Below are 15247 nucleotides of genomic sequence, written 5' to 3'. Positions count from 1 at the left end.
AACTATGAAATAATTTGTATGATGAAGAGAGAAAAACCTGAGAAAGAGTGAGAGCTGTATTTTCCAGGGAATCAAAGGCTGCATCGTGAGCCCTGGAGAAGGTGAGGAGCAATGAAGCCAAATGGGGTGTACCAGGCAGGGCAGCAGCCATCATCAGCATGAAGTGAGTGAAGAGGCAGCTTTGCATGTGCACACACCTCTTTGGACTTGGACCTTGGTGTTGCAACTGACTTTGCAGCAAAGCAGTGAGGGTAACATGAATTCTATGGGGAGCAGCAGCCTCTTCCAAAAATCCTGAGAAAAAAGATGTAAGAATTGTGTGGAGCTGGCCACAAACTAATGTGTGAGGTCTGCAGCTGTATCTGGCTGCGAAGGCAAAGACCCAAGGTGTGGGCACTCCCAGCTCCTTGACCGCATCTGTGGAGTCGTGTGCTTCAAGTGCGATTATCGCCCTTCTCCTGATCTCTCAGAACAAACCCTGAGCCTTGGGGAACAAGCTCAGAAATCATCACACAATCTCTGTGGGGAAAAAGTCAGTATCTAGTTCAAACAATGTCACTGTCTCCCTGCTGATAAAACAGACACAGAATTCAGGAATGGTTTAACAACCTCCTTTCTCAGAAGTTCCCAACCATCAAATTTCAAGGGTTGCTCCTTTGATCTCAGAAGCACCAGAGAGATGTTTTTCTTTTTTTCTTTTCCATCTTTATTTTAATTTCCCTGGGATGCTGTGGCTCAATATCTAGCCCTGCATAGGGCAGAAGACTTCTGCTATTCTGGTTTGGTTTTGTTTTTAGCTATTCCCTAATTATTCTGGTCTTGAGAAGGGGGAAGGGGAAGGGAGGATGGGAAGGAACATCAGTTTGAGCATCTTGCTAAGTGAAAATGAGAAAGCTCGGGGGGGAAAAAAAGAAAATTGTACAGTTTGTAATTGTTTTTGTTCTTCAATCACTCAGGAAATAAATTGCCATAGGAAAAAAAAAAGAAAAAAAGAGTCTTTGAACATCCAAAGCAGGAGAGCCAATAAAGGCACTGCATTTCTTTGAAAAACAGCCCCTTTTCCTCAGCCCATTTCCACTCCTTCTCATTAGTTCAGATAACTCTCACAACGCTAATTCATTAGGCTCTTCCAGGATTATTTCCCTTCAAACAGCTGCTGAGAAAATAGAAATAATCTCCTTGTCACTGACTGAGCCCACAATTGTGACTGCCAACAAATGTCTCCTGCTGGCACCATGGGGAGGTGCCAGGTCTCAGCCCCGGGTGGCTGTTTGATGTTCAGGAGAACACAGGGAATGAGGGCAGGAAACCTAATTTGGGTTTAGTTTTATGGCTAGAATTTATTTCATATGTAATTGGCAGTCATGATTTAAGGGAGAATCCACCTTTGGCTGAAAGCAAAGAACAGTCTCTGCTGAAGTACTGAGAATGGTTTCTAGAGGGTGAGGTTTAAATGAATCCTAAGCACAGGGAGAGTTTTGCTACCTGTGATGGCCATTTGCCAGCAGCTCTTTCCCAGTTCCTCTGTGTCCCTCTTACCCTGGGGGGTGTTTGGTCCCAGGTAGGCATCTCACCTGCAGTCAGGAACAGGTTATCTGGTGGTTTACATCCACCCTCCAAATGAGAATCTCAGTTAATACAAGGAGAGGATTCAAAATGCCACTTCTTAAGCATTTCTCTTTCTCCTCTGAACCTGAAAGCAGAAGCAAAGAGCCTTTTCTGTAACCCAGAATAAAGCAGTGAGGGTGGCCGGAGCTGCAGTGAGTTTCTTATGTCTGCAGCAGGTTTTATGGGAAGAAAAGGGGTAGAGTAAACCTCAAGATAATTTCATTCTCTTGCAGTCTGTTGCTGGTCTGTACAGAAAGGCCCCAGTCCCAGCAGCAACACAGAAGAAATGAGGTGGTATATTCTACAGGTCTTTTTAATTCAATGGGGCATGGACCATGATGTACTTACAGGATCCAGCCATGGTTTTCCTCAGCCTGTGTGGCCAGCTGGCAGCCAGGTTCTGCCTGCCTCAGTTTTGGCAGTTGTGGAAAAAAAAGTAGAGAAGAAAACACGATCCTGTGTGTTAGCAGAGGTATAGATAAGGTCCTTTGAACAGGTGAGGTGGTGCATAGGATGTTCATGGATTTCCTATTCTGCCTGCCCCCAGGGTTTGCCATGTGCAGCAGCCCAGAAAGCTCTGGCATTGCCCAGGGCTTGCTAACACAGGTGATTCAGGACAAGGGAGTGCAGTCATTGTTCCCAGGTGAGATGGGAATCATTTTTCTGCAATCATTTGTCACTTTCCTACCCCATTTTTTTGCCTTCTTCACGATGAGATCATCTGAATCCAAGCCACATGTAAGGCTCTCATGGCTGTGTAAATGCCAAGAGTTTTTTATTCCACACTTGCCAGCCCTTCACAGGTTCTCTGGTGCATCAGTGCATTTTGCAAAGTTGTCTCCAGTTCTTTTCTGGCTGTTGCAGAACACAAGACAAATTATCAGGGATTCAAAATAGCACAAAAGGTGTCACTTGATATTCATTAGCCAGCCAGATATTTCATTATGATCCCACGTGTCTTCTACCTATTTAAGAAAGCAGAAACACACACATTCATATTCACACAATTCTTCAGATGCGTACCAAATTACCCAATGACCAGAGGACCCAAGCACTTGAATATCTTCCTTCCTTCCTTCCTTCCTTCCTTCCTTCCACTGTCCATTTATCCCCTATCTCCCCCAAAAGATAAAAATAACCCAACATGTGAGCTGCAATTTGATGTGAGGTTTCCAGCAGCTCTGGGATGTGTGGAAGGCAGCCAGGTAGCCTAGCAACAGGGTGCAGCTATTTGAGGCTGGTCCAGACAAAAAGAAGAGAAGGATTGATTTTCCTGGAAGTGGGGGCTGTAGTAGCAGGATGGGGAGAGTTTTCCATGCATGCCCAAAAATGGGCTCTACCCAGGGTAGCCATTGCATTTATATCTCTATCCTGCTGCCAGCTTTCCATAGAACAGAGGGACTTTCAGCTTATCCAGCCAATGAATATTGGGGTGCTGATATACCAGTGTATGAGTGGAGTGGAAAGCAAGACCTGAAAGGTGTAAGGACTGGGGAGAAGAGAATTACACCTACAGAAAATTGCCTGTGTTGTCAGAGCATTTTATCATGGTCCCTGTATGCTCTGTGTTACCAGGACAGTTTGTCTCTAATCACATCCCTCACACACACAGAGCAAAGATTCACATGATGACTAGAGAGAAGCTTCTGAAATTTATAGTCTCAGGCTGCATCTTTGCAGGATGGAAAAAAATCCATGGGGCTTTTGCTGGAAGCTTCAGTGGTGCTTCATCTAGCCCTTGCATTGCATCCTGACAGGGCTGCCCTTTCAGCCTGACTGCACAGCTACTACTCACTGCTCCTGAAATCATACCTGGCCCTTCTTCTAAATGAACAGTTCTTCAAACCTGCCAACCACCTCTGTGAGCAAGGGATGAAGGCTGGAGCCTTTCCTCTGTCACTGGCTGGAGGCTGACCTTGAGTCAGCTGTTTGATCTCAGCAGGTCCCTCTCTTGCCATTTGTGAAGGAGGAACAATGATATTTCCCTCTGTTCATGAGACACACTCTGTGAGCTAGACATGAAAAACACCTATCAAAATGCAAAGCATGACTATGATTTATTTAACAGCTTTTCCACCCCAGTCCTCAGCCTCTTCATTACCGAGATTGACAACTGTGCTGAATGCAGACATGTGGGTTTCCTGAAATGAGCCTGAGCTCCCCCTCGCAGGGAGTGCACAGCCTGGCTCCACAGCAGCTGGAAAGGAGGACTCAGCTGGAAAGGAAGTTTGGCACATTAGCAAAGGGATGGCTCAGTTCAAAGGAGGCACCTTTGTCCTGGGTGTAGATCTGCACACAACTGATCAGGGGTTGGCATTAACAGAGGTGCTGGCAGAGCCCATCTCTTGCGACTGCTCAAACCACAACCCAGATTTGCTGCAGGAGCGGGGAAGGGAGGGATGGGGACAGAGCAGCACCATGACAGCAGGACAAACCATGGCATGGTGCAGGATTTCAAACCAAGGAGAGGGTCCCTTTTTAGAGCAGACTGGGAAATTTGTTATTTTTGCTGTCAATTAAAATAGCCTACTGAGGGGAAGACTTCACTATCAGGATCAATAAGGAGCCTTCTTCCCTTTCCCACCTTACTGTGACCAGTTTTCCTCTCATCTAAATGCAAATCTATTAGCAGCCTGTAAATGAAAATCTGAAATAAAAAGGACAAGAGAAGTCCATTGACAATGTACAGATGACTGATTCCCTAATGCCAATGCTATTAATAACACCCCATATCAGCCAGTGTACTTTGGATCTGAATCCTACTGAACAGGATAAGAGGCCTTTTAAATGATCTATATACTTCTCAGCAGGGACTCCCTGGCATTGATTTGTAAAGATGGGCATTTCATTTCCGTAATTTGTCTCAGGTTTCTCTCCAAGTTCTCTAGGTGTGCTTGCAGTCAGCTCTCATCTGTGTTTCAGAGAGAAGAATTTGAAATAGGTTTATATGTGTGTACATGTGCTTGGCTTTAGCCAAAATTTTTCAATGCAGGCTGCTGTTTTAGAGGTGAGCATTAAATTGCATCCACATAAATTTCTTTTCTTCACATTAAAATTACTACAGAAGACCAGGCTCTTATGGACAGATGACATCCCCTAAGACAAGAGCAGGGGATAGACCTCAACTTGTTATCTCTGCTATTGCTGAATAAACTGATGCAGTTCTCCAAGCAAATAGCCAGTCCTCTGCCCTTCTCTTGTGAGCAGCCCTGACTTTGAACAAGCAAACTCACCTTCTGACCTGTGGAATGGCTTCACATATTTCATAAAAAGAGCCCAAAAGCACTGAAGCAAACAACTCTGCAGTTTGTTTCACCCTGATTGAACATCAGATTTTAGGTCTGAAATGTCATCAAGTTAAGCATATAATGATAAAACTAGGTCCTAAGGCAGCAAAGCATTTAAGCATACACTTTAATTTAAGCATCTGAATAATCTCACTGACTGTGCAGAAATAAAGTTTTGGTGGTAAACATGATATTTTTCACTGCCAGACTGGGGAATTAGTAGTCCAAGATGCTAGTGTGTAAACAAAGGAGGAAAATGCATACATAAATCATCATCTTTAAGCCTTTATAAGGGAAATTATTCAAGTACAGACATGATTGCAGAAACTGTATTAGCACATTGTTCCCAACAATGGGTCTGAAAGTGCTCAAAATCCAGGTGTTTTATCTTTTGCTCTTTACAGTAACATCGACGCAGTCATGGCCAAAGTGATGTCCTCTACACATCCCTTTGTACTTGCAGGCTACTCGATTTTGCTGCAGCAGATACTGAATCCTTAAGTAAAACTGCAACTTCATTCCCAGGGGATAGGACTGGAATGCATTTCAGTAATTTGTCTTTTCCATATTGCTTCAACAATGTCTGGCTCATCTCTGCAGGGCTGGTGTGGCGGTTTGGTTAAGTTAATGAAGATTTGGAGGCTCTCTGCCTCCATCCCCTCCCACAAAAGGGATGAATCTCAGCCAGCAGACTGGATGGCACAGGGGGGATTTTCCTGGCCCTGTCTGCATCAACAGTGTCACCTAGAGCTGCAAGAAACCCCACTGGTTTCTTCATCACAGTCCTTTAACTGTGAAGACTCACTGTAGAGCTGGACTGTGTTTCAATGCAGCCTCACCTACAGCAACCCTGAGTCCCACGGAGCTCTTGTCCTCATCTCACCCACAACGAGCACCAATGCACAGGGAGTTAACCCAGAGGGTTTTAACATTCCCACTCCTGACCTCCATCGTGCCAGATTTGCTTTCTGTCTTTGTTTCCTAAGCCCTTGTTTAGCAGTGTTGCTTCCCCCTCCTTCCATCACAGCCCTTCAGTCGCTCACTCGCCTGATAAAGCTGCCCCGAGCCCCGAGCCCCATTGCCCACTCAGTTCCCTCACACACAGATTAGCCAACAGCTACAAATACCAGCTACAAAAGCACCAGCTTTGCTTTTCTGGAAGGGATTAATGTGCTTCCAGACGAATGTCAAATCCACAAGGCGGTCCCTTTGTTCTGCTCCACTTCATGCACATGTGTTTTTGTAGAGCCTTATAAAAAAAAAAAAAAGAAATTAAAAAAAATGGAGGAGGAAATGAGACAGATTGCTTTGCTATTGCCTGGAATTATCTCTCCTTGACTTCACGGAGGGTGGAGCAGAGGCAGCAGTGTCAGAGCAACAGTGGATTCTCTGGCTGGTGCAGCCCTCACTATGCTGCGAGTCAGATGTTAATAATTATTTAGCAGTTGAGTGTGCAGAGAAAGAGGGAGGAAGGAGAAATTGAATTTACATGCATCACTACAGTGGCCTTTAAAAGTCTTAGCATGAAAAATGCATGACCGCCCATGCATTATTTATCCAGCAATGAATAGAATTTCCCAAAGATCAGGCTTGCAGGTCAAGACTGACAAATTTGGCAGAATTAAGCATCGTGTCTATCAGCCCAATAGCAGACATGAAGGGAATGGGGTTTCAACACATAAGGCATTGCTGCTTTGTTGCATAAATCTGGCTGTTGAAGGATGTGCAGGGTTTACCCCAACCAGCACTCCCTTGCCAACCTGTGTTTAGCAGGAGAGAGTCTTGTTTTTCCATTTATTGTAGACTCAGATTGGGTTCACTCCTTCTTTCCACAGTGGAAAGCCTTTTACCACTAAGTATCTGTGGCAGAATCTAGTTGTTTTGATCCACAAAGCACCATTTGTTTTAGGTTTTCTTGTGTTTATTCTGTCATCAGCAAGGCAGCCTGCATACAACCTTGAGGCTGTCAGCTGACAAATGCCCCCCAAATTCTTTCCATCTCTCTCTTTTTGCCTTTCCAATTGTAATTCCCTCTTGAAAATAATTTTGTGCAGTCTCTAGTCCTGCTGCCTCCAGAATACCAATGAAGTACATAAGACAGCGACTCTGTTTTCACTGCTGCCCTGATCCAGCATTGGGCAATATGCAGACCCTTCCAAATATATGTTTTGCTCACCATACCCACAGGAATGAACTCATCCCTCCTGGCATGCCAGTACTCCTACAGACCGAGATTCCAAGCAAAATTGTTACTGCCTGTCAGTGAGTCCCAGTGGCCTGGGGAAGAGCTGGACCATGGAGTGTGGGGATAGTTCTGCATGCAGAGCACCCAGCTCCAGCCTCCAGTCCAGCATTACCAAACCTCCTTACCTAATGAATTGGGGAACATCTGCTCACTCGCTGTGGGTACTCATTCTGTAAAGAGACATCAGAAATGTTCAGAATCCTCTCCCTGTCTTGACCAGAAAGCCATGAAGACAGGCACATTCCAGTTTTTCACACAGTTTAGCAGCTGACTAAAAAGGAGCATGTTTAACTTGTGTGAGGGTCTCCCTACAGAGTAATTTGTTAATCCGTTTGCCTTTGAGTTCTGCTGGAAAGGCCCTTGATGTAGGAAAGGTGAGCTACAGGTTTTGAAGTCTAATAAATACCTACCCATGGCTAAGTGATGTGAGGAACAGTTCTGCAATCTCTGTATTTCCTTTTCTGTGTTGAGTTTACAGTGAGAAGTGCCTCTCTTAGAGCTGCTCCAGGGAGTCAGTTCCAGCAGGACCCCACTGAACAGGGAGGACAAACCAGGCCACCAAGGAGGACCCAACAGAAGCAAATGGCCTGGGGATGTGAAGAGGGAGATGGGTATGCAAGAACATGACTTGAATGGAAATCATCACAATGTCCATGGCAAGAGGAGCAGGGCAGACAAGCTAAAAAAGGCAGGTGGGAAATGAGTTGGAGACAAGACAATTTGTGGAAAGAAGGAAATGGTGCAAAGCACTACTAAGTGCAGGCTGTAAGAGTTCAGCCAAGCCCCTTCTTCCTTTGGCTTATCCCATCACATGCAAACTTTTCTGACTGCACACACTTTCTCCTGTGAAGGGCTGAGAAATGCTGCTTGGAGCAGATTGATGCTGCTGCTCCTCAGGCTGGCTGTCTCCCATGGGGACAGAGGGCTCAGGGGGAAAATATGCCACAAGCATCTTGTGTGCTGCCACTGTTCCTGCTCCTTTGTGTAGAGGGGTCTGTATCGTGAGCCCCAGGTCTGCATGTCTGCACCCTGAAAGAATATGAAAAATAAGGTTGTGTCAAAAACACACAATCCCTGCACACACTGAGGAAGCTGTAGAGTTTATCAGTCTGGTACACTGTTATTCTTGTATAAGGCCAGTAAAATTTTCCCCACCATCACCCCCCTTACAAGTGCCATAAGTGTGTAATAGACATCCTACAAGTACAGAAGCATCTCAGCTGCAATCTACTCTGGAGCTTGCTTGAAAATTGCTGTTTGCTGTAACGGTACCCAAGGGAGCACTGCTCTCTAATATTTGTTTAAAGCAGAATGGTAAAAAGTAAAGTAATGTCCTGACTCACTTCTCAAGGCAGGCTGTTCCCCATAACATTGGGCAAAATTGAATTGCTGAAAGAATAGCAACAAATCACTCTGCTCTGCAGTTAGGGATCTTAATCCAATCAAAACGTAGAGGTAAAGGTGCAAAGCTATGGAAGAGCAAATAACAGTTGGAATTTGGTGTGATGCTTATAGTGAGGTTGCCTGCCTAAACATGAGCTGAGTTTTGGCTTGGTTTGTTGCCTGGTTAGGATTTGAATTTTAAAACACATTCGTGGTTATAAGAACCTCAGAAGAGGAAGAAATGATTGGGAGTGGCCAAAGACAAGATGAGCACAGGCATTTTTGGTGTCTCAAGTTCTAAATGCCTTTAGGAAACAGTCCAGTGGGAAAGCACAAGGTAATATCACTTGACATGCATGGATTTCTGCAATGAAGTCAGTATGAAAAGGAGGAATATGGGACTGCCTGAGAAAAACCAGAGGCTCTGAATGCCTGGCTGCCCCCTACACAGAGCATTGTGTTTCTACAGAGGGCAGGCTTAATAAGTGGATGGGGTGATGGAAGGGCTGCTGCTCCTCCATTCACACCTCCCAGGTATGGGTCAGGGAAGCCTGGGCAGTCCCTACTGCTCTTCATCCTCCTTCCGGTTGATAATCCTAAAAATAATAATCCCCCATGCCTAAAATATCTCCTTTCATGCTGAGTCTCCTGCCCTTCCATGTTCACACTCTGCTTCATAATAGTTGATCTGATGAGGGTGACACAGCCCAAACACAGCAGCGTTTTTTTCCTTTTCCTTGAAGTTTCTCAGTGTCAGTCTCTCCTGTGGTACAGCTGCACACAGGCTGTCTCACTGCACCCTGATCATGTCCACCCTCGCTGATACGAAGTGCAACCTTCTCATACCCTTCTCAGCCCTGCTCTGCCTCCAGAACAGCAGCAGAACTGAGCTGTGGAAATATCCCCATGCATGGCAATAACCGTGTGTGAATCTTAGCATTAATGTTTGTGAAGTGCTTGGAGATCCCAGCAGGGAAATTGCATTACAGTGAAATATTAAACTACACGGATCCCTACAACCTTGCAGGCAATCACCAAGTGACCTGAGAGGCTTTTTGTTCTTCCCCAGCCTCTTAGTTTCTCTGTACAAACTATGGTTCACTAGGTACAAGATCATCTGCAGTTCAGTTGTAAGGAATATCTCCATTACACTTCCAGTCAGGAAGAAAGGGCAGATGACAGAATGTAATGCAGAATCTTTTGTTGTCTGAGTCATATTTATCATTAATTCAAATACCATTTACAGATGCAAAGAGAGAACTAAAATGACTGTCTTTAAAAAATATATTGGTTGAAATAATTCTGGGCATTGTTATTCCTATTGCATGCTGTCATGTTCATTGTTATCCGAATGGCTCTGGGAAACTGCCGTGGATGTACAGGGCTATTTTAATAATTCACTTTTGACACACATTCTGGGCTGCTGCTTTAACAGTGGACTTTCACTTCTTGCCTTTAATCATTTGGGTTGTATATTGGTTCCTCTGCATTCTCATCACAAGCAATCAACCCAGAACAGGTACATATCCCTGAATTCGGTACTTCTGCACATTCCAGGCAGGTGTGGGCTCATGAATTCTTGATGTGCCTTGAGTTATCCTGCATCCATTTCAGAGACATCCCGTTGCACCCAGAGCTTACCCTGTGTTCTTTCAAAAGTGGGTTTTAATAGGTTGTACTGGATCACAAAATCTTGAAACCAAACTTTTTTTTTTAAAGATTTCTTACAACACTTTGCAATTACTGTAATAAATTCCACATGAAGATCTTCAAAGTACATTACTAAATGAGGTTTTTGACCCTCCTTGGAGGGGTATAAATATTATTATTACAACTTTATGGGTAGGGAATTTACATAAAGAGGGGGGAGGTGGAGGGGGAAGGTCATGCTGGAACTATGTCGAAGAGGACATGATAATACAAAATCAAATATAGATCTGACCTCCTAAATCTCACTTCTTTAATTTGAGCTTTGAATGATGCACCTTTCTTATCCAGAGGGTTGTACAGGGATGTACTACCACTGGGGCTTTTTTATGAGGATCAAAAATTCTATGAGTCACATTGAGTTTGTCTGGAGTTCTGTGTCTTGACTACTTAATGACTAGAAGCACAGAAATCAGTTTTCTTTATTTGAAAGCATAATTTCTAATGTAAAGAAAACTTAGTTGTATCAAAAATGCCCCTGTCATCCACTTAATAAGATGGGCATGTTGTGTCTCTGCTGCCCTGGCAGTGGAAATCTGGGGTTACCTGCTCAGGTGGCCTTTTGAACTCTGCATAATGGATAGCTTGTTTGTGTCCCCACAACCAGAGTGAATCAGTGAACTTTAATTCCAGAGCTATTCCTTTTGTGTCCACCTCTTACTAACCTTTAATTATACCTTCATGCTCCCACTCACAGGCTCTGTAATTGACCACAAATTTAGTTGTGTGGCCCAAATCAAAGGCAAAGGCACATAACTGTATTAAGGTCAATTATCTTATGCTGCAGTTCTCCTGCAAAGTGAGCTGCTTCTGGTAAACTGTATCATTAAACAGGCGGTTATCAATGCTGAAGTTGCATTAATTGTGCTTTTTCCTCAGAGTAACACTCACAGGTCATTGAGATCCCAGAGGATTGCAGTCTTGAAGACAACAAGGCAGCTCAATCTCACTGCAGGCCTGTGATCAGGACTGGAAATTCATTAGGAAGGAATAGCTGATGGTGGACAGTGGTTTTATCTGCTTTACAGGCAGTTCTTTTGGAGGGTCTAACATTTAAACCTATCAAAGTTTTGCAATATTAATTAACTCAACTAATACCCTGGCGAATTAGTGTGCATTTCACAAATGAAAATGGAGCCCTCAAAGTTCAATCTGGTTAAAGCCAGTCTGAACATCAGTGGCCAAGGATCACATAAGCTAGGGAGGGGAAAAGCCTGTGAGAACATTGAGTCACTCCTCTTTTAATGCAGGATTATTCTTAAAGAATAATGGGCTGAACTGTATGCAGCAGAGTTTTTTAAAACTCATTAAAAATGAATTAAAAGGTTTTGGATGATTTTTCTATGGTGTTAACTGGGAAATCAACCTTATATCTTAAAAAATGCTATAGAAATAAAACCTCTATATAAACGTGAGGAACTGTTGAGTAGAGTAATTAGGGAACTTCTATATCTGTGAAAGACAAATTCTATCTTCTATTTGGCAACACAGATTTCAAGAGTTAGCAGGGAATTTCTGAACTGCACCATGGTTTCACAGCTGAGATTCCCAAGAAGAGACAAGTTGAGACAGATCCTTGTGTTGAACAAACAAACAAACCAAAGAGCAAAACCCACTGAGCTGATGGTTTTCATTCCCAATAAGCCCAAATCAGTGAGGAATTTGTGTGTACACTTGCTTTTGGGTGAATGAGTGGTCAGGTAGGTACTGGAGCCAGGCAAGTGGTGGTGTTTCTAAGCAGAATTGGGATCATAACTGGTTTTCACCTATTACAGATATTCTTCATCTCTGCTTTTATCCAGCCAGATAGGTGAAGTTACAGATGCTTCTGCTGCATGTTCCAATCTATAGCTGTGTGTGGCCAAGCAGCTGCATTTCCCACTGCACATCCTTCCACTGTGCTGTGAAGTATTCCTCAGATTTATTTTTTTTAATAAACATCACACATATGGAAAAAAAATACGTGGAAAATGCTGCTGTTTCCATTTACACAGCCCTAATGCAGCAACTTTCAAGAGAAAGATAAGGAAATTGTACCACTGTGTCAATACTCAGCTTGGTAACAGAATCAGAAAATAATCACCGTTTAAGAGAGAACTGCATCAAATTCCAGGAATAAAGGGCACCTTATTATGAACTGAAGGTCTATGAATAATCCATTATCTGGAATCTGCAGAGGATTCAATAGGAAGCCATTGCTGTATTTCCTTTATACTTGCTGGAATTCAATTTCATTTTGTATTCGTCTTTGATGTTAAAATATTGATGTTTACATCACTGCTACACCCAGGTGCCAAAACTGGTAATGGGAAGACAGTGTACTGCAGATAACATGAAAATCAGGAGCAAAATAAGTTTTCTTTTGTGAGATTAATGGCTCCCAGTGGTTTCATGGTGTGAGGGGGCTTGTACTGCTTGGGAAAGGAATCCTATGTTTTTACAGCTCAAGATTTTAGACCTTGACTGAAAGAGCTTCCTTACACTCAAGGTTTCTGGTCAGAATAGTCCTTGAATTTACAGTGCTAGAAGGTGACATTGTTCTTTCAGACTAATTAAATTTCTGGGTGATAAACATCAAACCTGTCTGCCAACCACTGCCAGCAAGCTCAGCTGTTCCATGGGCAGGACGTGGCCCATCTGTGCGTGAAGTTCCCCCCAGGCACTTCCCAGCAATCCAAGCCTCAACTGAGTCTCCCCTCTTTCCCAGGGATACTGTTGCAGGGGGCTCAGCATGGCAAAGAAGAGTCAGCACTGAGCTGACACTGAGTAGGTTTTGATTAGATATGGAGAAGAAATTCTTCCCTGTGAGGGTGGTGAGGCCCTGGCACAGGTTGCCCAGAGAAGCTGTGGCTGCTCCATCCCTGGAAGTGTCCAAGGCCAGGTTGGATGGGGTTTGGAGCAACCTGGTCTAGTGAAAAATGTCCCCACCCATGGCAGGGAGTCTGGAATGGGATGAGCTCTGGGGTCCCTTCCAACCCAAACCATTCTGGGATTCTATGACCTAGTCACACACAGCACCCAAGTCAACACTTCCTGACCCTAAACCTAAGAAACTATGGGAATTCAGCACATCAGTTCATCTCATCTTCATTTACAACCAGGATTTACTAACAATTTTGATCACCTATTTCAATGATATAAAGTGCCCTAGCTGTTAAAAAAAAATTACTAATTTTATTTCTAATTTAATTCTTGCTAAATTCAACTGGCAATTTAATGCCTTTGCCAGCTAAAGAATCCTCTTGTATCAAATGTTCTCCCTATGTAGGTACTCAGAAACTGTGATTAAATTGTCTCTTAATCTTCTTTCAATAAGCTTAGCCGAACATTGTAATATCATTTCAATCTCCCAAAAAAAGGCCTCCTCTTGATAACTGATTTTCCAAAGAATCTTACAGCCACGGGAAAGTGTCCTAATTCCTCCCTCTTCTTTTTATTTTGGGTTTCTACTAAATAAAAACAAAGTATGTGGCAAGGAATCTGTCTTCTGCCTCCTTGCTTGAAGCTCATTTCTAAGGCAGGTTGATGATATGACAAATCAAAACATGAGAAGTCCTCCATGGTGCCAAGGTGCTCTTGGCACTGAATTCAAAATTAATCTGAATAATGAAAGAAATGGAATAAATTCTGACATATGTGAATAGGAGATATCCTCGAAGATGTCTTGGAAGAGCTCTTAAATGCTAACTGGTTATCTATTATCACTTTCACAAATTGTAATTGCTATTTCCCTCTTTAAGGCTGTTCTAAGAGATTGCTATTTTCCTTCGCTGGCAGCAGGTGAGCTCCTGCCAGGTGGTCCCTCTCCTTGCCAACAGCCAATGCTGCTCGTGGGCCACTGGAGAGGTAAGTGCATCTTTCCTGAGGTTGGGAGCCGCTCCAAATCCCAGTAAGGGATTCACTGCAGACATTCTCTTGCCACCCAGCCCCCAAGCGCTCCTTCCATTGCCCTCAGAACCTCCCTACCCGTTTGAGATTCCCTGGCTGTGTGACACAGAGTGGTCATGAGTCTCCAGAAAATGCAGGGGCCAAGAACAGAGCTGGAATTACCATATAATCCTGAATTTTGTGATGTGGCAGGAGCTAATGCCTGGTATTTTATGTTCCATTTCCTCAAGGACTAGGAGGTGCTTTTTCTTCTTTTTGCCTGTGAGATCTTCACAAAAACCTCTCTCTTTCTGTTTGCACTGCAAGTGACACTGAGGCATCAAACGCTCAGTGTTCCTGCCTCTGTAATCCCAGGTTAAATGAACGATGGGATCGAAGGGTATGTAAACATCAAGAGGGCTTCTATTCCCAAGACAGACAACAAAGCTCAGCATAACACAGCTTCCAGATACAGTTTTGTCAGGTATTTTATTGACAACTTAGAAAGGGGAACAGCCTGCTGACCTCTTCTACTTACAATCAATCCCACATCCCACTGCTTAAAACACAGAATCACTGGGGTTTGAAAAGACCTCCAAGATCATCAAGTGCAGCCTGTGACTGATCACTACCTTGACAATTAGACCATGGCACTGAGTGCCATGTCCAGTCATTCCTTGAATACCTCCAGGGATGTGAACTCCACCACCTCCCTGGGCAGCCCCTTCCAAAGCCTGACAACCCTTTCCATGAAAAATTTTTTTCCTGAGAAAGAATCAACACTACAAGAAAGTCCCCAGCCAGCTGGAGGTCTGTGAGCTCACCATGCATGAACACAGATGGCGCAGGCATCCTCCCATCATCTTAGAAGACTTTTTGGTTTCACTCAAACTTTAAATTTTCAATTTATTCCCAAATTTTCAATTTTAAATTTCACAGCAATACTGTGAAACGCTAGTAATACCAAACAAATAAACTTAAAAGAAATGGTGAGCTAAATCTTGGATATCAGCTTTGCTTTGCTCTTTCTTCTGCTGCTTTTGTCAGTCATTTTATCAAGGTGTCAAAAGTGACAACATCAGTGTATGTGTGAAGTCACACCCGCTCTTACATGTGTATGTCTGATTTGAAAATGTTCACTGGGAATCTG

Source organism: Pithys albifrons, chromosome 15, assembly GCF_047495875.1.
Source record: "Pithys albifrons albifrons isolate INPA30051 chromosome 15, PitAlb_v1, whole genome shotgun sequence".
NCBI lineage: Eukaryota > Metazoa > Chordata > Aves > Passeriformes > Thamnophilidae > Pithys > Pithys albifrons.
This window is presented reverse-complemented; position numbering follows the sequence as displayed.